General features: G+C 43.2%; 1 protein-coding gene across 2 annotated transcripts in view; it reads left to right on the forward strand.

The window, feature by feature from the left end:
* The first annotated feature begins 385 nt into the window (after nucleotides 1-385).
* Nucleotides 386-23,566, forward strand: part of SNAP25 (synaptosome associated protein 25) — an 83,204-nt gene continuing 60,023 nt past the window's right edge. Inside the window, exon 1 of one of the 2 annotated variants that reach the window (XM_036826159.1) lies at nucleotides 386-528. The gene's annotated coding sequence lies outside the window, so the exon portion shown is untranslated. The remainder of the gene's footprint in view (nucleotides 529-23,566) is intronic. The other variant, XM_036826160.1, reaches the window with a different exon arrangement.

Below are 23,566 nucleotides of genomic sequence, written 5' to 3' on the forward strand. Positions count from 1 at the left end.
ATTTTTGTATATATAATCGCAAATATATTGCATATATATCACACATATACATACATACACACACATATATACATATACATACACACGTACACACAAAAAAACAGAATATCAGACGACCAGTCGCGAGATAAATGAGTTTGCCCGTGACCGGGTATTAAAATGGAGTCATAAGAATCGTCCCGTTCTGGTGTTTATAAAAGACTAAAATACAAAGGTTTGCAGTAAAGCGAACTGGGAGCTGAGTCAAGCGCTCGGCACCTCGCGGCTCCTCCCCTCCCACCGCCCGCCCCCATCCTCCCTCCGCCCTCCCCTTAACACACTTCCTCCCCGCCTCTCCGGGAGATGGCTATTAAAAGCTGCTGACGTCAAAAGGGACGGCCATCTTTGATGAGGGCAGAGCTCACGTTGCATTGAAGACGAAACCTCGAGGAGGTCAGGCGCTGTCTTTCCTTCCCTCCCTGTTCGGCGGCTCCTCCACACTTGGAACCTGCAGGGACCGGGCGAACACCACCCTCTGGAGAAGGCAAGGTAAGGAGCCCCCCTCCCCCGGTCGTGGTTCTGGCTCTAGATGGCTACATACCCAGAGGGGACCACAGCTGGGCAGACCAAGTGAGCTTGGGCAAATACAAGAATTTGTGCACCTAGGGTGCGGTATTCCGTGTGTGCGCGTCTGGCTAGACTCCCGCCTGGGGCTTTATAAAGTATTTTCGAGGTGAGCTGCTTGGGGAAGGGATGAATGGGAACAGTGCAGGTGGAGCGATGGGGAGGAAGCGCAAGAATACGTACGGAATAATAACTTACTCTCTTGAAACAGTAGTGGGACCTTCTGTCTCTTCCATTTTGCGATGCAGTTTTAAGAGATGTTTCGGCTGCTGGGTTTGGGGTGTTTTTTTGTTTGTTTGTTTTGTTTTGTTTCTGTAGATCAAGACAAACAAACCCTGTGGTTCTGACCCGATTATTATGACTTGTCGTTAGGGCGCTATTATCTAGGGAAGAATTAGGGAGAAGGCAGGGTGTGGGCGCTGGGGAGGCGAAAGAAGGGGGAGTTCCCGCCCCGGGCAAGCTGAGCTGCAGCCGCCACAGCAGCCTCCGTGCCCCACGGACTTGATTTATGCCGCCTGCTCCACGTCAACTGCAGGCTGGCGGGAGGCGGGCGGGTAGTGCTGGGTGGGAGGGCTCTGCGCAAGGCTGGCGGGGGCGGGGGCTCGGGCTCGCCTCCGGACTGCGGCGGCCAGCGGTCAGCACCCTGGACAGCAATACCAAGGGACTGCACTGGAGCCCGCGACCTTTCAGCACCGCGGATAGTGGTCCGGCCGCCCCGGCGCACCTACCTGCGGCAGAGATGCCTGGCCGCGGCTAGATGTTCCAGGGCTGCAGGCCAAATTGCTTCTCTGAGACTTAGGTCTCACGGAGACCCCTAATAGAGCAGGTGTAGTAGGTTAAAAGAAAAAAACAAAGGAAAAAAAAATCCTGCCTACAGGACTCCTTTGGAAACAATTACCAGCTCCCATCCTTAGCTCCTGCATAGCCTAAAAAAAAAAAGAAAAGAAAAAAGTCTACTTGTGGAAATTTTCTATGTTGCCCTCTCTCCTCCACCCCCCTTTTTAGGTAAAAAACAAACACATTTTTAAAACTCTGCATTTATCCTGCAGTCAGAAATCAAGGGTTTTGTTTATTTCTGTTTTTTTTTTTTTTTTTTTTAACACAGAATAGATCTGTCTACAGATCCTGGGTGGTCATGAATGAGGTATATATGAAGATGCCAACACAATCTGTTTATAGGAGCAACATATCTTTCTACATGTTTCTATTTGATAAAAAATGTAGGGGTAGTTGAACTAAGCAGAATCAACTTTAATAATGAATCCTTCTTCCTCTTCCCCATCCTTGTAATTAGGCATTGACACAAGCACACGCCCATAAAAATACATCTCTAAGAAATATTACAGGTCTTACAGGGTATAGATTTAACCTCTTTGGCCATAGTTTCAGAGTGAGGAGAAGTATTTCCTATGGACATTGGTTATCTCAGGATAGTTTCTGATTTTGACAACATTAAGACTGGCTTTCCTCAGGGGAATCTAACTGTGTCCTTCAGCGTGATGCAGATGAAAGGACCCATGGTGTTAGACTGAAACTGGACTCTGACCTAAAGATCTACTGCAATTTCCATTACAGCATTGCGGGATTTTGCTGAGGCAGTAATAAGTACTTTAACCATTTTCTACTCTGACGTTTGGAGCCTGTGAGTGAACAAAAATTATCACAGGGACATTTCCAGCTGTTTGATATAGATAAAATCAACATAAAATGACCAGGAACAAAATTGTGCTTTTTGAGTAGTTGTTAAATAAGAGTAATAGCGTCATATGTAAGAATGTTTATACAACGCATTAAAGAAATGCTATCATGATTCCCTGAAAAGCCTTAAAATAAGATCTTGGATTGGGTTTAGTTAGTCATTAACTCCAATCATTTATATATTAGAGGTACTCCAATGCCATGTCCACATAGAGAAGGTACTTTCATTCCCAGCTATTTATTTCCTAGTGTTTTTTTACAGATAACCATGTGGTTCCATATAAGTATATACTGATCTGTTGCTGGATATGGATGTAAAATTATTATTCAAGAGTATGTAACTGCATGGAAGAATTTTACAACTCTGCAATCTGCAGATGAAATAAATAACTGTGTTTCAGTGATAGGAGGAGGGGAGACAAGATGGGTAGGAGTCTTGAAAAATGCTTTGACTTCATGCTGCATGTCCAGACAGCTCTCTGCGTAGTTGTGACAAATGAAAAAGCCTAACACTGCCGGAATTATGTGCTTGGATATTAGTAATTACTGCTGGGTTTATTTGCTAGTGGAAGACTGGAGTAGTGGGGGCAGAGGTAGAGGACTGCTGTGAAGCTGGCAAAGGGTACAAATCTGGGAGGAAGTGGTGATGTGCACAATTACGGAGCTAATAGCTTACTGAAAAGTTTTAAAAAAAATGTAATTGAAACATGAATTTAACATTTACATTATTGATAAGCTTCAGGAAAAAAATCAAGAGATTTCCTATTTTAAGTTTTAAATTTTAACAATCCAGGGCAATATGGTGAGCAGAGGCAGGAGCAGATGGACATAGAGATGTGCCAGGAAACACTCACACAGACCCTCCAATGGTACCTGCTTGTTTGCTCATTGGCATTTTCTGCTTTACCACCTTGGCATTCAGAATATGAAACAATTTGTAATCTTATTAACCTCTCCATGGTAAAATCTCCCAAGAATTCACAATTTTATTTTTACTTCGTTAAACATGCGCGACCACACATGCACAAACACAATACAAACTGCCTCTGAATTAGCTTATATGAAGACATTTCTAAACTCTAAGTGTTGACCCCAGAGTGATGGTTATCAACCAGAAGATTGATGTGTCTGCCAGTAGCACCTCTTCTCATAGCAGCCAGCCTTCAGCAGAGCGTGTAGGTTTTGACGATTAGGAGAAATGAGAGATAATTTGAGAAAGAGGTTGACAAAGGAGACATGAAAGATAAAAATAGATAAATCTGCTTTTTATATGATGTACTATGAATAAACTATTTTTCTCACATCATGGAACTGCTTTACAATTCTATAAAGGTAAGGAGATTGGTGTTTTCAACCTCAGTGCTAAATATATTTCTGCAGTGTCATCTCTTGTCAGCAGGGACCAACCTGATTGGAAGATATTGATCAATCAGTGAGCACCAGATACATAAATGAACCCCACTGAGGATGTAAAATCTCATGCTTATATAGTCTTTGACCTCAATAAGTTTAACATCTAGTACTCTTAATGAAAACAACAAACAATAAAAATTAATAATACCAGAAGGAAAATGCAATAAAACAGTAGAAGAAAAATCATGAGAGAGTGTATAATTATTTGCCAAGTCAATGCGACCAAAAATAAGGAATGCAAATTCTGAGAAGGACAATATTTCAGTAGACTAGATTGATCCGAGACAGGAAGCAGGACCTGAGCTGGTTTTGGAGGTTGGAGAGAAGTGAGGGGACTCTGCTAAGTAAAAGTTATAGCATAGGCAGAACTACAAGTTAGGGCAAGCCCAAGTTATGGTCAGCAAACCCTAAAAATGCCCATGAATTTGGGTGAAGTGGGACGCTTATAAAGGGGAATATGCTGGAACTGTGAGTTGGAGCCGTCTATGAAAAGCCTTGAATGCCACACTGAGTACTTAGTGCTTTATCCTCTAAAGTTGACTTCTGAGCAGAAGCTGATATAACAAACTAACCATGTCTTTTTTAGCATCTTGGAATTGCTGTTGACTGAGTGGAATTAAATTTACATTCTTCCAGAAATAGAGGGAAGCAAACTGTTATCATAAAGGATGATTAATTTAAAAAATAATAACCAGTCCTCATTTAGTCATCTATTACCACCCTTCAGTATATACATGGGCTTCCAAGTCCTACCCAGAAGTTAATTGTAAGTTTCAAATTTTCATTATTGACTAGAACAAATTATTCAAGATGAGTGCCTACCAAGAAGATTGAAAATCAGGTCAGGCATCTGGGAATGAGAGGTGTCCAGCAGGTACACTTGAATAATATAAACATGCAGAACACTCTCTTGGACCCTCTGAGTATTCTGCATTGTCAAATACACTGACTGGATAGATGAAAAAAGATGCCAGGTTTTCTGTTCATGTTTCAGGCAGCATGACACATAGAACCAGCTCCAAGTGGCTAAAACTGGAAAAAAAAAAAAAAGGAAGGAAGGAAGGAGGGAGGAAAGAAAGGAAGGAAGGAAGAAAGGAAAAAGAAAGAAAGGAAGAGAGAAAAAGATACTATGGTAAAATTTTGAAAAACTGAGGTGAGGTGGGCAGTATATCATATTTCTTTCCCTACCATCCTAGCATTCTAGCTGACTTTTGCTGATTACCCTCACTCCAGGGCTTGCTTGAGGTCTGAACTATACCCATTTCATTTTTAATCTTGTGGTTACTACTCTCACAGCAGAGCTTCACAATTCCAAATTCTGACAGAACTGCTGAACTGAAAGAGTAAATGGCTTCATGTGGAGGAATAAATGGCAGTTGCAGACATAGATCTTGCTGCCATTTCAATTCTCACTCTGAAGTGTCAAGGGACTATTCTCATCTGTTCTTCACCAAAACACTGGCAAGAGAGACATCCATAGGATAACTTGTTGATTTCTAAGCTGACTCCCTGGGGCAAAATTGGAGGTAATGACGTTTGATGCTTTAGGAGGTCAGACTGGTGGTTATTAAACCGAGTGCAGAAGGCCTTCCAAGTTACTAAGTAGGAAGGAGGAGATATGACAGAGCATTGAGGAAGCAGGACATGATGAGTGGAGAAAGAAGTTTTAAAAAATTATTCTTACAAGAGGAAAGAGGCTTCAGAGAAATTTCCAGAGAATGCTATCTGCACTATGAACTCTTCAGAATTACTGTCATTGCTGTAATGATAATAGCTACTTGTTTCTACATAATTTTCTTCACAAGGATCTCAAAGCACTTCACCCAATATAAAAGTCCAAGCAGTTTCTGATTTCCAAGTGAATGGTACAAACCATAGTCATATATGATATTAGATAACATTTCATATATGATATTTAGGTAACATTTAGTAAGCCATAAATCTGATTTAGAACAGAGATACCCAAAGCAGTGATTAAGGGTCTAAGCTCTTAATTATATACTCTGCTACCTCTTGCATCATCCACATTTTTCATACTGGCTAAATAAGGCACAGAGAATGTATATGGTTTTTTTAATTAACTAATAGGTCTGTGGGAGAGAAGAGTGAACCACTAATTCTAAAAGCTTTTACCTGTACTAGCTCACTGAATCCTCATAACAATCCTATAATCAGGGTACTATTATTATTTCCATTTTACAGATGAGGAAACTGAGGCAAAGAAAACCTAAATAACTTGCCTTACATCACAGAACAGAGCCAGGATTTAAATGCAATCACTCTGACTCCAGGGTCTAAGCTCTTAATTATATACTCTGCTACCTCTTGCATCATCCACATTTTTCATACTGGCTAAATAAGGCACAGAGAATGTAAATGATTTTTTTTCTTTTTTTTTTTTTTGCAATATCTTTTCCCTTTCAGTTGGACAGCTGAGCATGATGGCAAGGATGCTGATCAGGAGCCAGGAGACCTGGATCTAGCCCTGAAGCAATTGCTTGTCATTTTCGTTAAATAAGTCATTCAACCACTACTGAACTCAGTTTCTTCATCTGTAGAATGACAGCGGAATTGAACTAATGTTTTCCAGTATCCTTGCCATTCAGAAGTCAATGATATCGGTGGTGGAAACTCTAGGTAGTAAGTCTGAGGCCAGTGACCTGGTGGTCTCAGATGGCACTGCCTTAATACTGCTTCAGTAACTGACCTGACTCCCTCCTTCATTGTAAGATTAATTATATCCACAGCACCCCCTGCAATCTCTCTCTTTTTTTCCCTCAGTAATTTCTTTGACATCATCTTTCTGAAGTCTTTCTGGTCAGACTTAAGAAATCCTGACTTTTTCCTCAAAGCCCTGATCTGAGTCATCACTGCTATGGGGATCTCCCCTCCTTCTCAATCGGATTTATTGCTGTCTGGCACAGACTATTTTCTACAACCTGCCTAAACTTTTTATAATTCTTTTTTCAACCTAATTAACTGTTTTAAAAAATTTCTTTCTAGACCCCCTTTTGATCATGTCTTTATTTCTGACTTAAAGCAATTTATTAGCTGCTATTTCCTCATTCCTCTTTTTTTCTCTGCCTCTTAGAAAAGGGGAAACAGAAGCTTTTAAAGAGTCTGTGAGCTCTTAAGTACTTAAAAAGTAACATTTCCATATGACCTGAGTTACATGATTTAAGTAGCCAGCTCAAAAACTAATAAAATTTGGAGGATGGAGAGGTGGTGGTAAGATAACATTACAAAAAAGCTTCAAGGACAAGAGACTAGGAGAGGAGGAAGCTTTAAAGCCTATGAGATATAAAGTTCAGAGGCTAGCAGTTGGCGGTACAATATTTATTAATTAAATTCACAAGTTTCAGAAAAGCCATGTTCTCCTTGTTGCTATAAACTCATTCTTACTGCAGATTTCAGCATCTTTTCATCACAGTAAAGCATTGACAAGAGGAGTTGCTAACTGATTTTCTTACTGCTGACTCACAGAAGTTAGCTTCAGTAGTGATTAACTGATGAGAAGAACAAATCTGTATTCCCAAAAAGAGATGGGGAAAATCCTGGTTAAGGGTTAGTGCTTCCTTTTAAATGCTTAACAACCATTCTGGAGAAACTCAAAGTGAATTAACAATGTTCACACCAGATTGGTACTGAATGACAGCTGTGCTAGGTTTATGAACTGCTTTCTGTGGTCATGGAAAAATAAATTCGATCCTCTTAGCTTGTAAAAGAAGCTGAATTATGATCCCTGTGAAGGGAAAATTAAAAGAACTTACTTATCTTTTATTCTATTTTGGGGTTTTTGTTGTTGATTTGATTTGGTTCCTATTACCCAAAGATGGCTAATTCTCATGTCTTAAATTGAGACTGTTTGCACTTTCTGCTGACTCACCTCATTTTATACTTGAAGATGGCCCATTTTATACTTGAAGAGCAATGTTATTTTCCTGCTAGAATGGTAGGTCTGACAAAATGACCATCTGGTCCCAGCTTCCACATCACTTCCTGTATCCAAATGACCCTAGTTATAGATTTTGAACTTAGGAGATGACTTTTCATGCCCGCAGGCTTGAATGAGTGTTTTCTGTCCTTTACTGATGACAACATGTAAGAAAGTGAAAGCCTCTTAGGTGCCCCCTGAGGCCAGAGTTTCCCTGTACTCCTGCCTCTTTCCTATTCTAGAGAAATCTCTCAATTCAGCTCAGAGAGTCCTACAAGTTGAACAGAATTCCCTTCCATGGAGAATCTCAGACCAAATTGCTGATCACCTTTATTCATGTTTTGTACAATTTCATAGAATAGTGACTGACAAATTGCAAAACAGTATATTTCTTAAATTTCCCTGAAGTTAGTCTGAGGTTGGTCTGACAGCTAGTTACAGGTAAATCACACTGCAGCTTTTCCATTGATAAACAGAAAGTAGAAGGAAATAAATGCCAGTAAGTCTGCTAGAAAGAACACTGGCAAACAATTTCAATATGCAGTAGTCCTGTCGAGTGAATTTTTTTATTTTAATAAGAAAGTCCATTATAACTTCATTATAACACTAGAAATCAAGATAGTGTTCCTAATTTATGCCTGAGAAATTGCTGAATATATCTACTTTTTCCAGTTTCAAGATGACTATTCCTGTGTTCCTCAAACATAAATCAGCTGTCATTATGGCACTCTTCACTAATTAATTAATTCAACAAATATTTATTGAGCATCTGTCATGTACCAGGAAAACATAGTACTGGTTACTGAAGATAGAGCAGTGAATAAAACATGAATGATTCTGCCCTCAGTGTATTTTGATGGGCATCCCTTCTTGAGGTATTATTTTAGAAGACATGTTTCACATAGAATCCCTTTTAGACTCTAAGACTCCCAACTTAGAAAAGAACTTGGCTGTCTATCCAAAATATGCAATTGACCAAAGGTTTCTACTGAGTGATCAGTGTCCATGGAAAGGTTGCTGTCATAAACAGAATGTAAATTAAGAACCAGCCTCAGCCATCAAGGAACTTAGTAAATATCTAAGATATGCCCTTGTATAAATTTGCCTCTATTTATGTGGCAGTATTGCTAAAATGTCCTTTCATTACCTGTTATATTCCAGTATCCTGGTCTCTCCCTATATAGACCATTCCCCACCACTCATGGGGAGAACAGGTCAAGCTTCAAGAAACATGGTATCTCCTAGGCTAGAAAACCTAGTCCCAACTACAAAATTCATGAAGCAATGCAAGAATAGAATGACAGAGAAACGGCAGCATCTTTTGGATGACAGTACCTCCCGAGCCGATCCACGTTCCTCCTCTGAAAACTCCCTATCATTAAACAAGTTCAGAGATTCAGGATCAAATAGAAGAAGGTATTAGTCTCTAGTCTCCCAACTCTTGCTTTTCAAAATTTACCTCTTCTTACCAATGAGCAATGCTCCCATTTATCACATTGCTTTGTAATTATGTACATGTGCATTTCTCTTCCTTAACAGAATATAAAAGTCTTTGAGAGCAAGGGCAATATCTTAACTATCTTTGAATCCTCAGTACCTATAACAGTTCCTGTCACACACCAGCTATACAGGAAAAGAATGAGTGAGTGGGGATACCAGCTACCCCTTTGCAGAGAAAAGAATTCTACCACTGTAAGTAATTCCTTCTTTAATTGGTCAGATGTTATGATCAGAGCAACTTGGGAATGCAGATTCACCCTAAATATTGGAATAAAATTATGTCCCAAGGAAGCACTTTTGTTCATCCCAACTAGCTGCCAAACTTTGGCAAATAATTTGTTTTTCTGACCTGCTGTTTTATCGCCTATGCATCAGGGGCTAAAATGCTAATGAAGAATCTGAAGAGTCTCATGAAAAGCATTGCTAAAAGCAGGTTTATATAAAGAAATGAAGAACCATTGCCTATGACCTATTTAGGTCAATTTCACATATAAAACAAAGCTGTTTAACGTATATAAAATAATGCAGTTAAAATTCTTTACTTTTCATTAATATGGAAAGAATATTTTTGATGCCCCTCTTCACATACATGTTCACTGAGACATATAGTCATCAGGGAAGTAGATTGGTGGCTTCAGCCATCTCTTGTCTTTGGGGCCACATATTTGCTGCTTCTCTGTTAGAATTGGTGGCATGGTGTATACAAGCTCTCCATGTTGATTTGGCTTCCTAGAAAATGTCCTCCAAACACATCAATTTCTAACCTATCCTTTCAAACATCCAGTGTCCTCTTGCCTAGGAGAGAAAAATAAACTGAGGCATGATGTGGTAAATCAGTCCCATTTATCACTGAGAAAAAGCCATTACCATTGGAGCATTGAATGTTGCACTTTTCCCCCCAGTCCTTCTTATGAAACAACTCTAAAACCACTGTGCCCTACTTTCTCCAGCTGAGAATGAAGGTACCACTTGTTGACCATAAGAAAAAAGTAACTAATTTATTGAATGCCCATAGTATGCTGAGCTAGACCCTCGGCATACATTATCTCATTTAATTTCCATGGCAACCTTAAAAGCATTTGGAATTCTTGTCTCTCTGACTACAAAGCCCATGTTTTTCCCCACAACCTCATGAATTTTCCCATGAGTCGCACACAATCCATTGAGATCTTCTAATAGAAAGTATGCTCCTGATATGTAGAACATGAGTCAGCAAAATCCAAAGAACTCAGTCCTGTGGTCTAAAAAGTCAGGTGAGATGTGGTGGTATGAGCTACCTGGAGAAACTAAATATCCAGACAAACTCATGGAGCACTGGATTAAGAGTCAGAGGGCTGCATACTTGGCCCATCTCTGCCACCTCAGTTGTATCACCCTGACCAACTTACCTAACTTGAACTGAGCTTCAGTTTTCATATCTGTACAAAGAAAGCAATAGCTGCCATGCATACATCCTGTGGTTGTTATGTGACTCTGAGCTAATGCTTGTGAAGTATTGTTACCTCCACTTGGGAGAGAAGAATGAACTGTTGTTATCATGTTCCATTGTCCGCTGTTTGCCGTGCCAGATTTCCAGTGTTCTTATTGCAGGCCATATGCTTCTTTTCCTCTTTATAATGTGGATTTTGCTTAAAGAAGTAACAGGTCCTGCCATCACACTATTTTTTAGCTTGAGCAGCATGCATGATAAAATGGGAAAATGTGTCAACAGTCTTTGATTTTTCTATTTGTGGGAGGGTTTTTTAAATGCCTTTGAATTGCATCTCTGCTTTGGCTTTGTGACTTTCAGGATAACTTTTGGAGATGAAGAAGCTCAGGTTATGCTTTAATGAAACACTGGTCCCCTCTTGTTTAATGCATTGGGTGTTAAGGCCCTTGAGGAGTTAAAAAGAAATGATATGCAAAATTACTTGCCCTTCTTTAGCTTAAGAAAAATAATTTTGCTGTGAGCTATTTAGTGAACCGTTATTGAAGCTGCATCTGTTGGCTTCATTTTGTATTGAGTGTAATGTTTTTTGTCGGGGAGTGTTGGGTTCCTTATTAAATATTGCATGTGTGTTTTTGTATGTGCACACAATATATAGGCAGAGAGGTGCAAACACAGACTCTTGCTTACAGCCAGCTTTAAGATTCCTACATGCATCACCTCATTGTCAAAACCTTTAGCCATATTCATATAAACCAATAAACATAAAATATATATAACAGAGCAAGTTATGTGAACTGCAAAATGTATGATCCTAGGCTGCATTCACAGAATGATTCCCCTCCAAAGTTGGAAAATGCTCCCAAAGCAATTATCTATGCAGCAATGACCTCAAATTTTGGGAGAATTCCTGCAAATCTAGGCTTACAGGACAGGAGAGCTTGCTGGGAAAGATTTTTGAAATCCACACTGTCTTTTGAGCACCTACTATGTTCTACTTGTTATATTACTGTCCATTGTAGCTAGTAGTATTATATTTAATTTCTACACAACCTCCTAAATGGTGAACATAATTTTCCACACTTGACTCGGAGAGGATACTGTTTGGTCAAGGTCCTACCAAGGTGCTAATTGCTGCCTCTCTCCCCCTTCATGAACCAACTGATATATACGTTAGTGATGAAAATATCAGGATTTTTGTCAAAGCTTGATTGGGAGAAAATGGTTAGAACCAGCAGCCAGAATCAGACTAGTTCTACTCCTAGTCCTTCTCCAAGTCTAGACATGGAGACCCACCAAAGGAGGAAGGGCTACAGAGATAAGTGTAGTCAGGCACAGCTAGAATACCTTAGGTCCTGCCCCTACTCCCCCACTCACCCCTCCCAGAACATGCCTCAGAAGATTTGCAGCTTGGAGGAGCAGAAAATGCAACCTTGCTATGAGTAAGAAAAAGAAAAAGCCACGTGGAGGAATGAGGTATGCTTGCTCACTGCCCATTTCCCATCTCACAGAGCACTTAAGTGGGGGGTTGGAAGGGCAAATAAAGGAAGGGGTGGAAGGGATGGTGGAAACTATCTTCCTAATACTAATCTTCCCAAATAGTGAAGGTTCCTATTTTAAGGGACAAGGGAGGAATTAATGAGTCTGAGAGGCAGAGAATGGATCCTCCTTCCACACAGCTAATAAAAGAGGGAACTGGAGTTTGAATTTAAGATCCCAAGTGCAATATTACTGACCCTTCAGAATCAGTGGCTCCTTACTCTAGGACATTGGTTCTCAAACTGTGATCTTTGGACCAGCAACATGAGCATCACCCAAGAGTTTGTTAGAAATGCAATTCTCAGGCCCCACGCCATCCTACTGTCTGAAAGTCTAGGAATGGGGGAAGAGTTTTCTGTTTTCATCACCTCCAAGTGATTCTGACGCATGCTCAAGTTTGAGAACCAATATCCTAGAGATCTTTGGTAGCTCCTTCAAATGTTCACATTGATCTTGAGCTGGGTCTGATGAGGATGAGGTGTTTCCCCTCTTCTCTGCCTTACAAAGGCTGTGACTAGGTATTTGGAGAGAGAAGTGCTGTCCTGGGGCACTGGATAGAAGTGTCCACTCACTCTTCTGACCTAGTTATAAGGATGCTATTGTCCATCAGAATGAGTTTGAAGGACGAGGAAGACTAGTGTCCACAGAATGAAGACGGGGGTTGTGTGTGGGGGACATAGGGCTCCTTTGTTATCTTTTTTCCCCCTGCAACAATGACTCAATCTCTGGCTCCCAGAATCTTGCTCCCAAAACTTAACAAAGTATAAAATCTCACCAAATGACAGGATAGTCCTTTCTTTCTGCAGTCTGGGCCTGCAGCCTCTGACGGACACCAGAGGGGAAATGGTACCCACTGTGCAAAGGACAAAGCAGATCCCATTGCTTTTGCTTTGGGCTCCTCAATAAACTGCCCCAGGTGCAAGAAGGGGCCTGACCCTTTCCCACTCATCCTGCAATTTTTTGTTTTCTGCTCTGGATCAGAGCACCAATTGCCCTTGGGAAAAAGATCCTGATGGCTCACATCACCCTTCTTTTTTGCCCTCATCTTACATAGAATTATAGATTTGGGTTGCTAGGGCAGAACATACAAATTAGCACTTTTTAGAAAATGACAAATGACTAGGCCCAGAGATAAATTCCTTACCAAAGTCACAGTGTGAGCATTACAGCCAGGGCTCCTGACTCACAGTTCAGTGCTCTTTTACTGTGTTGTGCTTTCTTGCCACTTCTGCCTCATCTCTTCCACATTTTCTTTCCAGCACAGGCCCACACCCTGCTCAGGAAATCTCTCAGTCTGCTGTTCCCCTCAGAGGTCTCCAGTCTCAAATGGTAACCCAACATTTATAAAAGCATTCTAGGAACATTCCCACGATTCTGAGCTGCCAGGTAGAGCATCCTGAAATGATTGGCTATATTGCTTATGTCTATTTGGGTTTTGCACACGACAGAAAAACCCAAATATAAGTGATTTAGGCAAAAATGGAGATGATTGATTGCTCAAAGAATCTGAGTAAATGTTGAACAGTCAAACCATGGGAAGGGCAGAGAGGTTGCTGGAATTCAGGAACAACTCAGGGTTGAGTTGAGTTGAGTTGAGTCAAGCACCACCAAGGCTCTCGTGCTGCCTCGTCCCTGTGCTTCTTTCTATACACTGACTTCATTTTCTCTTGTTAAAAAGTCATTTCCTCCCTCTATATATCAGAAACATGTACACCTAATTTGTACTCCTTACACATCCACTATAGAAAAAGGACTGCCATTTTCTGCACCCCATGTTAAAAAATCTCAGGGAAAGGCTCTGATTGGTCCAGCTTGGGCCAGGTGCCAAGCTTACACCAATGAATTGAATGAATGCCAAGCTCCACACCAATGGTGTGGAGCATCACAGAACAGTATGTCTTATGTGCTGAAGCCACACAATTCAGTTGGGGGAAGAACCAGGTTCAAGGTTGACATAATAAGCCATATTATGTGTCCTATATACACAGACAATTTTTAGCAGGTCACTTACCAAACACTTGTATTTGTTTAAAGATTTTTTTTGGGTTTTTTTACAAGTTGTTTCCCCAATATGATCTAATTTTTTAACTTCATGACAGCTCTGGAAAGGAAGATGATTTTTTAAAAAGTAACCATTTTGTGGATATACAAACTGAGGCCTAAGAAATTTGATTGCCCTGGAAAACATCACCTACCTACTTAAGTTGATGGCAGAGCCAGCTCAAAGGATGAAGATTGAACAGATGTTCAGTTTTGCTCCTAATCCATGGATGACAAGCTAATGACCCCTAGGCTTAATACTATCCACAAACTTGTTTCATTTGGCCAATGCTGAGTTTGCAAACATCTTAAATCTGAATGCCTTAAGGCAGAGTATTTCTTCTCCAATTTGCCACAGAGCCTAACACTACATGTCTTCATATACCTGCTTCAGTCCATACATCTGTATTATCTTCCCAACACCTGTAGGCATTTGAGTTTGTTTCCACTGCTTACCAAAGTTGTGGCATTCTTGGTGGTTCTGTGATCCTGCCAGAATCAGATACAGCTAGAAGTTTCCTGGGTTATTTTGTCACAACTTTTCCTAGTCTTCTTAAGTCAGTATTTGGAGACAAGATTGGTTGCCTTAAATAGACCAACCAAGTTTCGGGGTTTTTTTCTTTTTTTGATCTGAATAGAGTTAGCTTTTTTGTTCTTCCCACTGACCCTCCTGGCAGTCTGAGGAAGCCTTTGGATCCCTTTGCAGAGTGGTATTTTTTAATGTATAAAATAAAACACAAAGGATTTCATAGGAAACCAATTATATTAAAGTATAGTTATCAAAATCTTTAAATTGTGGATAGCAATATATAATCTTTTAAAAATTAAGCATTAAATAATAATATTTGGTCCAATAACTACCATAATTTCAAAGTGGTGCTGAGAATATGATATTCTGAGATATTTGCAACAGCTATAAAATGATATGAAAACATCCTGAGATTTCTACTGGTGGCTCATCAGGGTTTGAGCTCTCTTCCCGCCCCCTCGGTGGTGGCGTGGTGGGGTGAAGTCGACGGAGTAGAGGGAGGGGTGTGTCTTCATGTCATCCAGGCGCCAGTGACAGCTGGGAGACCCTGAAGCAGTTGGTCTTTGTTAGGTAACGATTTACGCTAAAACTTAACAGCTTGAAACAACTATTTCTTACCGCTTATGGGTCTGTGGGTGACCTAGGCGGTTCTTTATTCAGCTGGTCGATTGGCTGGAGTCTTGTTGGTCCACGACATCCTCACTTCCATGAGTGACGGTTGGTGTTGGCTCTCAGCTGGGGTTAATAGGGGTGACTAGACCACATACCATTCAAAAACAGCACAAGAGGACAAGCCACCAGGTGTAGGCACTTCTCAAGTCCAGTGAGGCCACATTTGCTATTGTCCCATTGGCCAAAGTAAGTCACATGGCCAAGTACAGAATCAGTGTGGGAGGGGCCACCCAAGATTATGGATACTGAGAGGGGAATTATTACAGCCATTTTTGTAAAAGTATCTACCACAGCCCCCCAGTCTTGGGAGCGTAAGTCACAGAAAGCCCCTCCATCTGCCATAGGCTGGCTCTAGGCTCTACCTGTCCATCCTGGGGCTGCATAACTTCCACTAAATTCCACAAAGCACGAAACCTGGGCATGCGTTATTATTACCCTGCCACTGTCAGCCTTCCAATTCCTTCCTCAGCCAGATTTGGAGCCCTTGGGCTTAAGTTTTGGATATCCTTGGGTCAAGAGGGCACCTGGAACACCTTGCTGCGTCTCTCCAAGGCAGCTAAGCAATCACAGGCCCAGATGTCTGGTAAATTCAGGAGAAGGTCAAAGGGAAAATTTTCTGCTCTGAACTTTGAGGATGAGTAAGCCTTTCTGGGCTCAAACTGGAAAAAAATATCAGTTTCCTACTGTTTTGTGATGATGTTTCTTTATCTGAAATTTCACTTGGGCTTGTCTCGGTGAAAGCAGTTGTATTTGAAGTTTTTTCTCTGTCCTTCCAGAAGTCCCTCCTGTTTAAGAAAACCCTGATTTCTCCTGTAATTGCAAGATCTCCCCATAATGGTAGAAACAATCCTCAGCCAACCCTTTATCCAATGAGTGCTTTGGAAATGGGAACCCGAGGGATGAGACAGTGGAAAAAACCCTGAAGCCTTTTCAGCTGCGCTGCTGCGTCACGGAAACAAACCAGGCACCTGCATCGGGGCCTCGCAGCAGACCCACGAGAGCCTTCGTCTTAGCTCTTCTGTAGATTAGCAGAGAGCGCCCGGCTCACCCAGCTATCTAGTCAGGCACTCTCAAAGAGCATTCTGAGACCTGACTGTTCATTTTCTCAAATCACTTCAGATATCAGATGGCAGACTCCTAGGATCACACGCTGGGCAGAAGAGCTGTCCACTTGCTTAATCCTTTACCGGCTTCAGGTTACTGAACCCCCAAAGCAAAAAAACAAAAGAAACTACAAATGTAAAGGCTTCTAAATTATTTAATCGGAATGCCCTCTTAAGTTGGGTCCTCCCAGAAGCAGACCCTGAGGGAAGGATGTAGTGCACATACTTTATTTGGGAGATGATCCTAGGAAGCAGTGGTCAGTGAGCAGGGAAGCTAGATGGGGTGGGAAAGAAGCAAATACAGGGGGCATCAGAGTGCAGGGTACCACCTGCTGGGGTTCAGTCCTGCTAGGACCTCTCTCAGTGGGAGTGCACAATATGCCTGAATTACCCCACCTGAAGGGCAAGGAATTTAGGGTATTTATGTACCAACTCCCATCCTTCAGTGGCTAAGGGCTCTTCCCAGGAGTGTAAACTTGCACCCAGCCCTGTAAGAGGCTAAGCCTACTCCTGAGACTGGAGAGATCCCTAAGGCACCGAGTCATAGATGCTTGTCATAGAGGCTCTCAGAATATACAGGAGAGGTGAGTACCAAGGTGATATAGGTGGAGCATCAAGAATGGCTGCTACGATTTTGCAACTTGTCATCTCCAGACACCCCAAGCATCAAAACAGCTGTCTCCAGCTTTGGCACATTGATATTTCAGCCCTTCATTTATTCAACATGTATTCACTGGGCTCCAACTGGGTACCATTTATTCAGCACCCGTCTGCTAGGCATTAAGCTAAGGTTTTTGCATACATCATCTCATTTGATTCCCATGACAACCTACAAGATGTTATTTGTTTCATTTTACAGCTGAGAAAACTGAGATTCAGTGAGTAATTTAAGGTAAGTAAAATTACGTTAGTCCCTCAGCTTGAAAATGACAGAGCTAAGATTCTCATCCAGGTCCATTTTCCAAGTCTAAGCTCCATTCACTGTAACCCCAGCCCAGTTCTCAAGTTGGCTCTAGTGAGTTAACTCCTGTCCCTTCAGTGTTGCAAACCCTCTGTAAGGATAGTGGACTGTCCCTCACATCCTCCAGGCCCCCCTTACCCTGGGCCCTGTGACCACTTTCTCCAAGCTCACTACATCTTTGAATCTCCAGATCCTTAAACACCTTCAACTCACACCCACCCATGATCTGTGCTCCTCCAACCAGTATCAGGGGTTTTGGCAGGTCCTGCTACTTCTGGTTTCCTACTAAAGGAATCAGAGAATCATCTCTTTGTGGCATCTTGTGATTTTAAGCATGATTTCACCCATGAGCCCCAAGCAAACAGGATCAAATGGTTTGTTTTTAAGCATCAGACAAAAATGTAAGTCCCACTTTACCGTTGTTAGTATTTTAAAAATAAAATGGCGTGGGGTATGGAACAAAAGAGGGAATAATTAATTCCAGCCTGCCAGCAGGGGAGTGGGAAGGAGTCGGCAGCTCCTGCAGTCCCAGGGAGGATACCGCAGCAGTCAACACAGAACTTCAGCCTCCAGATGGCAAAAAAATATAAAGGGGAGCATGTGGGGTGCAAAATGATGCTGCACAGCTCCGTTTTAGAGCCATTATATCGGACTTCATGGGAACCCTGCTATCACTTTGAAAAACATTATCGATAGAGCATCAGTGCCAATATCAACTCTGCTGCTCTGAAGTCAGTAGTGGTGAGTGGCAGAAACTCTCCACCCCTCACGGGACAAAAACAAATTAAAGTTAGACTTGAAAGAACAAAAACAAGGGGTCTTTGATGGAAAATGCCCTGGTATAGATCAGTGAGTGTAAATTTCACACCATGGGTCCAAAGAGACCATTTAAATGGTACAATCCAAAGTGCTTTAATGGAGAATGAAGGTTAGGGCACCTTGGGTCATTCACACCTAGTTTTGAATCCCATCTTAGATCCCAGCTCTGGGGCCTTTTGAACCACTCAATGTGCCATGCCACCCCTGTGCCCCCAGGAGTAGGGTTACATTGTAGAATCATGGAATGTTGAGCTGGAAGAAATGTTGCGAAGCCTTCAACTCAACCCCCTCACTCACAAGTAAGGACACTGTTGTGACTTTGTTATAACGCTTGCTAAGTGGCGCCCCCGCACTACACTGCGATACCCGTGAGCCTTCCCTAAGTAGAGGAGCGGAGGGAGACAAGAGGGGGTAGAAGCCCTCTCACTTGGGGGAGGCAGCACCGGGAACCCACAGGGGCCTCTCTGGAACCCAGGTGTATTCCTTATCTATTGCTGTGTAACAATATTACCTCAAACTTAGTGGCTTAAAACATCTCACACATTCCATGGGTCAAGGGTCTGAGCACCATGTGGCCGGGCTCTCTGCTGAGGGTCTCACAGCTGCCGTCCAGGGGTCAGCTGGGCCGCATCCTCATCTGGAGCCTGAGGTCCTCTTCCAAGCTCATTCGGGTTGTTGACAGATTCAGTTCTTGCATCGTAGGGCCGATTCCTGGCTCGCTGGTTGCCAGGAGCCATTCTCAGGTCCTTTTGCCACACGGCCCCCTTGCAGACCCTCTCACAGCATTGCAGGTTACTTCTTCGAGGCCAGCAGGAGAATTTCTTCAGGGAGGGCCAGATCCCTGGTTTAAGGGCTTTTGCCTAATTAGGTCACGCCCACCCCAGAAAATCTCCCTTTTGATGATCTTTTTTTTTTTTTTTAAATTATTTATTTATTTATTTATTTATTTTTGGCTGTATTGGGTCTTCGTTTCTGTGCGAGGGCTTCCTCTAGCTGTGGCAAGCGGGGGCCACTCTTCATCGCGGTGCGCGGGCCTCTCACTATCGTGGCCTCTCTGGTTGCGGAGCACAGGCTCCAGATGCGCAGGCTCAGTAGTTGTGGCTCACGGGCCTAGTTGCTCCGCAGCATGTGGGATCTTCCCAGACCAGGGCTCGAACCCGTGTCCCCTGCATTAGCAGGCAGATTCTCAACCACTGCGCCACCAGGGAAGCCCTTGATGATCTTAAAATCAACTGATTGGGGACCTTAATTACACTTGCAAAATCCCTTTACCCTTTTCTATTGAACATAAGCTAATCAGTGACATCCTGTCCTATTCACAAATGCCCACACTCAATGAGAGGAGATTACACACAGAGCTATGTGGGAACCTTGAGAGCTGTCTTAGAGTTCTGCCCCGACCCTGGGGTAAAGGCCAATTCTGCTTCCTGCAGCCATCTACAGGCTCCTACCCTAGAGGACACCTGGATCCACGTCGTAGTCAGCGGCCTCCCAAATGACCCTTTCTCAGCAGCCAGCTCTCGCTCTGAACTGGATAATTTGGTTGTTTGCAGACCTGCCTGCCAGCCTGAGTTGGGGCCCGCATGCACTTTTCTGACCTTGATTGCCTCAATCCACAATCATTGTTCCAGAAGAGGCAAGGCCCGCAGAGCCCTGGAAGAGCAGGCAGGGGCCTCTAGAGGAGTCGACTCACAGAGTTTGCTATTAGCAGCCCTGGAGACTGACGCAAATGACTTCATTCGCTCTGTGGAGCCAGCAATCACTGTGGGCACTGGGGATCCTTGACATGAGCTACGGATACGCCTCTGTGAAGCAGCTGCTGGGGGTAATGGGGATGCCCCGCGGCCTCTCTGAGCTTCCATGGAGCTGAGCAAGAGATCTAGGGCAGCCCACCCTGCTCAAGAGAGGCCAGTGTGGGCTGTAAGGCCCTCAGCATGCTGAGTCCTGCCAAAGCTGGGCTGCCCTGAACCAGAAAGAGCAGCGAGGACTTGGCCAGAAAGACAGGGATTGGGACAGACCTCGAGGGGGCATGCTGGCCAAGGGGTGCCATCGTGGGGCAAGGGTGGTCTCTTTGTTCTATGATTTATAGGCAGCCCGGCAAAGCCTCCTGGGCCTCCGAGGTCATCAGTGGGTTCAGAGCCTCGTGTTGTGGCATTGGAGTACAAAGCACCGTCGACTCTCCCTCCCTCCCTCCCTCCATCTGTCGCCACCATGTATTTATTGAGCATCTATTACATGCCTAGTGCTGCTCTAGGCACTGGGGAAACAGGGTGAACAAGTCAGGCAAGATCTCACGTGGAGATAACGTTTTAGTGGGAGGAGACAGACATCCAACAAACAGGCAGACAGACAAGAACCACATCAGATGGAACAGGGGCTAAACAGGAGATTAAAATAGTGTGAGGTGGAAATGTGAGATGGGGTGAGGACGGGCCTCTCTGAGGGGATGGCAGTCAAGCTCCGGAGAAGAAGGCACCATCTTGGTGGGGGCCAGTATTTCAGGAAGGGTGGTGTGTTTTCCACAGCAAGTGGCCAAAGCTGTTGGAGAAGATGGGGTGTGAAATGAGGCCGGGAGTTAGGAAGCGCCAGATCAGCGAGGGCTGCAGAGCCTGGTGAGGGGTCTGGCTTTTGGTGGAGGAGCACTGGAAGCCTCTGGAGGGTTCTGTGAAGGGGATTGATGTGATGTGCCTTATCTTTTTCCAACATCACTCTGGATTGGGGTGAAACAAGAGCGGAAACAGGGAGCCCAATAGGAGGTAGCTGTGGATGGAGAAATTGAGACCCAGCGAGAGGACATGACTTACTAGGGGCTCCCAGCTAGACAGGGATGGCCAGCTGGTGTGCATCCTCGGAGTGGGAGGCCACTGGAGGACCCTATCTGCTGTCCCCTCAGTCACCGCCTGGAGCAGGATGCGGGCTGATGTAAGTCTGATTCCCTGGTTGTAGTGGAATTCGAGTGCAAGTGATTCAGTGAGAAAGGATTTTCAGGTCAGCCTGTAATAACACGAGGGGAGCAGGATGGGGCAGGGGAAGGAGCCCAGCAAGGATGCCATCTCAGCTGTGGACTAGCCTCAGCCTGATCCCGAGCTCTGGAGTGTGGGTTGCATCACAGTTCATCCTGCCTTGAGGCAAGGAGGTAGCTCTGTATCAGTCAGTCACTGGGCAGCCAGGAAACTCCCAGGCATCTCAGGGGAGGTGGGCCCTGTCAGTCAAGAGCAGGACTCAGGAGAAATCACAGGTGTAACCTGTGAGCCACAGCAAGCTCAGCATCTGGGAAACTGGTACACCTGCCAGTAAAGAGTAACTGGGATCTGGGCAGGGCACCTCCAGCATCCATTATGGTAGCCATTACTCTCCTGAGTGAGGGAGGGAGATGACTAGTCTGTGAAGTGCCCTGCTGCCAGAAAACACTGAACCCAAATGTAAAGAAATTAAATGAGCTAACCTGGGAGGTCTGTTACAGGAGAAACCTCTCATTGCCCACAGGTCCTCTTCAAAAAACCTTTAAACAGTCAGCTCCCACTAGGCACTTAACTGATTTACAGCTGTTTCATTCACCCAGCTCCTTAGGATTAAATTCCTTGCATGCAAGAAGGTGTCAAAAACCAAACTCTGCCCGCTGAATAAAACAAAGCAGAAGGATGAGTTTATTGCAAGGCTTTTGACCTGCATGCAAACTGCGAAACTCAAGACTCCGGGAGCAATGAGTTCTGAGTTGCTCACAGACTAAGGAATTTTTATGGGATCATAGGGAAGTTATTTGTCTTTTTCAGCTGATTGGTTGCCCAGTGGTCTTCTTTCTTATTTGGATCAGGGGAGCTGGGTGAGGGGAACGAGGAAATCCAGAGCTGGCATGAACAGACCTGGAGTTTGAGGATTGGCTGGTGTCCTCTACTGATTTCTGAGAAGAGCTGTAAATTCCTGTAAGACTAGTTTACGTTTCCTTTATATGCCTGTATTGACCATCTACATTTTGTCCCTGACAATAGTGACTCCATTTAGTTTGGTTCTCCAAAGGTAGGTCTGAATACCCACTTAGCCAGCATAATAGGAGATTAGGATTAATCTAACCAGTACATTACAGTGTCCCACCAAAGAGATAAGATTCTATTTCTGAGGATAAATGTGAGAGTAAATTTGCAAGGAGTGCTGTTCCAGAAAGAACCACTGTACTGTGATCACAGAGAAGGAACCCGTAGCTCAGGGGTAGAGCCACCTTAAAGCAGCTGCCCCTTGTGACTTTACTTAAAAGCAGCTGCCCCTTGTGACTTTACTTAAAAGAAACTGGCTTTACCACTCAACTCAGTAGCTCTTAAGAATGTGGATCAATGGTTTCCTAAACTTGTCTGCACATCAGAATCCCCATGGATCTTATAGAAATTCCAAAGCTCAGGCCATATCTTAGACCAATCAAATCACAATTTCTGGAGGCATTTTTAATTTAGGAATAAAAAATAAATAAACTTTTTATTTAGGAATAATTTTAGGTTTGCAGAAAAGTTGCAAATATGGTACACCTCCCACCCAATCTCCCCCATTGTTAACACCTTACATTTTCACATTTGTACATTTGAACACATGGTACATTTGTCACAACTAAGAAACTGACATTACTATTAATCAAACTTCAGATATTATTTGGATCCTACCAGCTTTTCCATTAATGTTCTCTTCCTGGTCCAGGATCTAGTCCAGGTACCACATTGCATTTAGTTGTTATTTCTCCCTGTCTCCTATGATCTATGACAGTTTCTCCATCTTTCTTTGTTTTTTATGACCTTGACTGTCTCGAGGAGCAGCGTCCTGCACCCTGTAGAATGTCCCACAATCTGGGGTTGTCTGCTGTCGTTCTTACCATTAGACTCAAGTTATGGATTTTTGGAAAGAATATGGCAGAAGTGAAGTGTCCTATTCATCACCTTATGTCAGGGGGGACAGCAAATCCATATAACATCACTGGTGATATTATACTACTTGCCCAAGGTAGTGCTTGCCAGGTCTTTCCCCTGTAGAGTTACTATTTTTCCCTTTCCATACTCGTATCTTTGGAAGTGTGTCACTGAGTCTAGCCCACCCTCAAGGGGTATGTGTGTGTATGTGTGTGTGTGTGTGTGTGTGTGTGTGTGTGTGTGTGTGTGTGTGTTTGTGGGTGGAGGTGGTACTCAAACCCCACCTATAGGCAAAAATCTGAGAGACACATTTCCATGGCCATCATACTGTCCCCATCTCTTTGCCTTAGTTCCTAGTCACTATTGTGTGAACTCCTCAAATGATCCAGAACTTGGAATACTCCTCAAATCTCCTGGGATTGAATCAGCACTTCCTGGCT

Source organism: Balaenoptera musculus, chromosome 15, assembly GCF_009873245.2.
Source record: "Balaenoptera musculus isolate JJ_BM4_2016_0621 chromosome 15, mBalMus1.pri.v3, whole genome shotgun sequence".
Taxonomy (NCBI): Eukaryota; Metazoa; Chordata; class Mammalia; order Artiodactyla; family Balaenopteridae; genus Balaenoptera; species Balaenoptera musculus.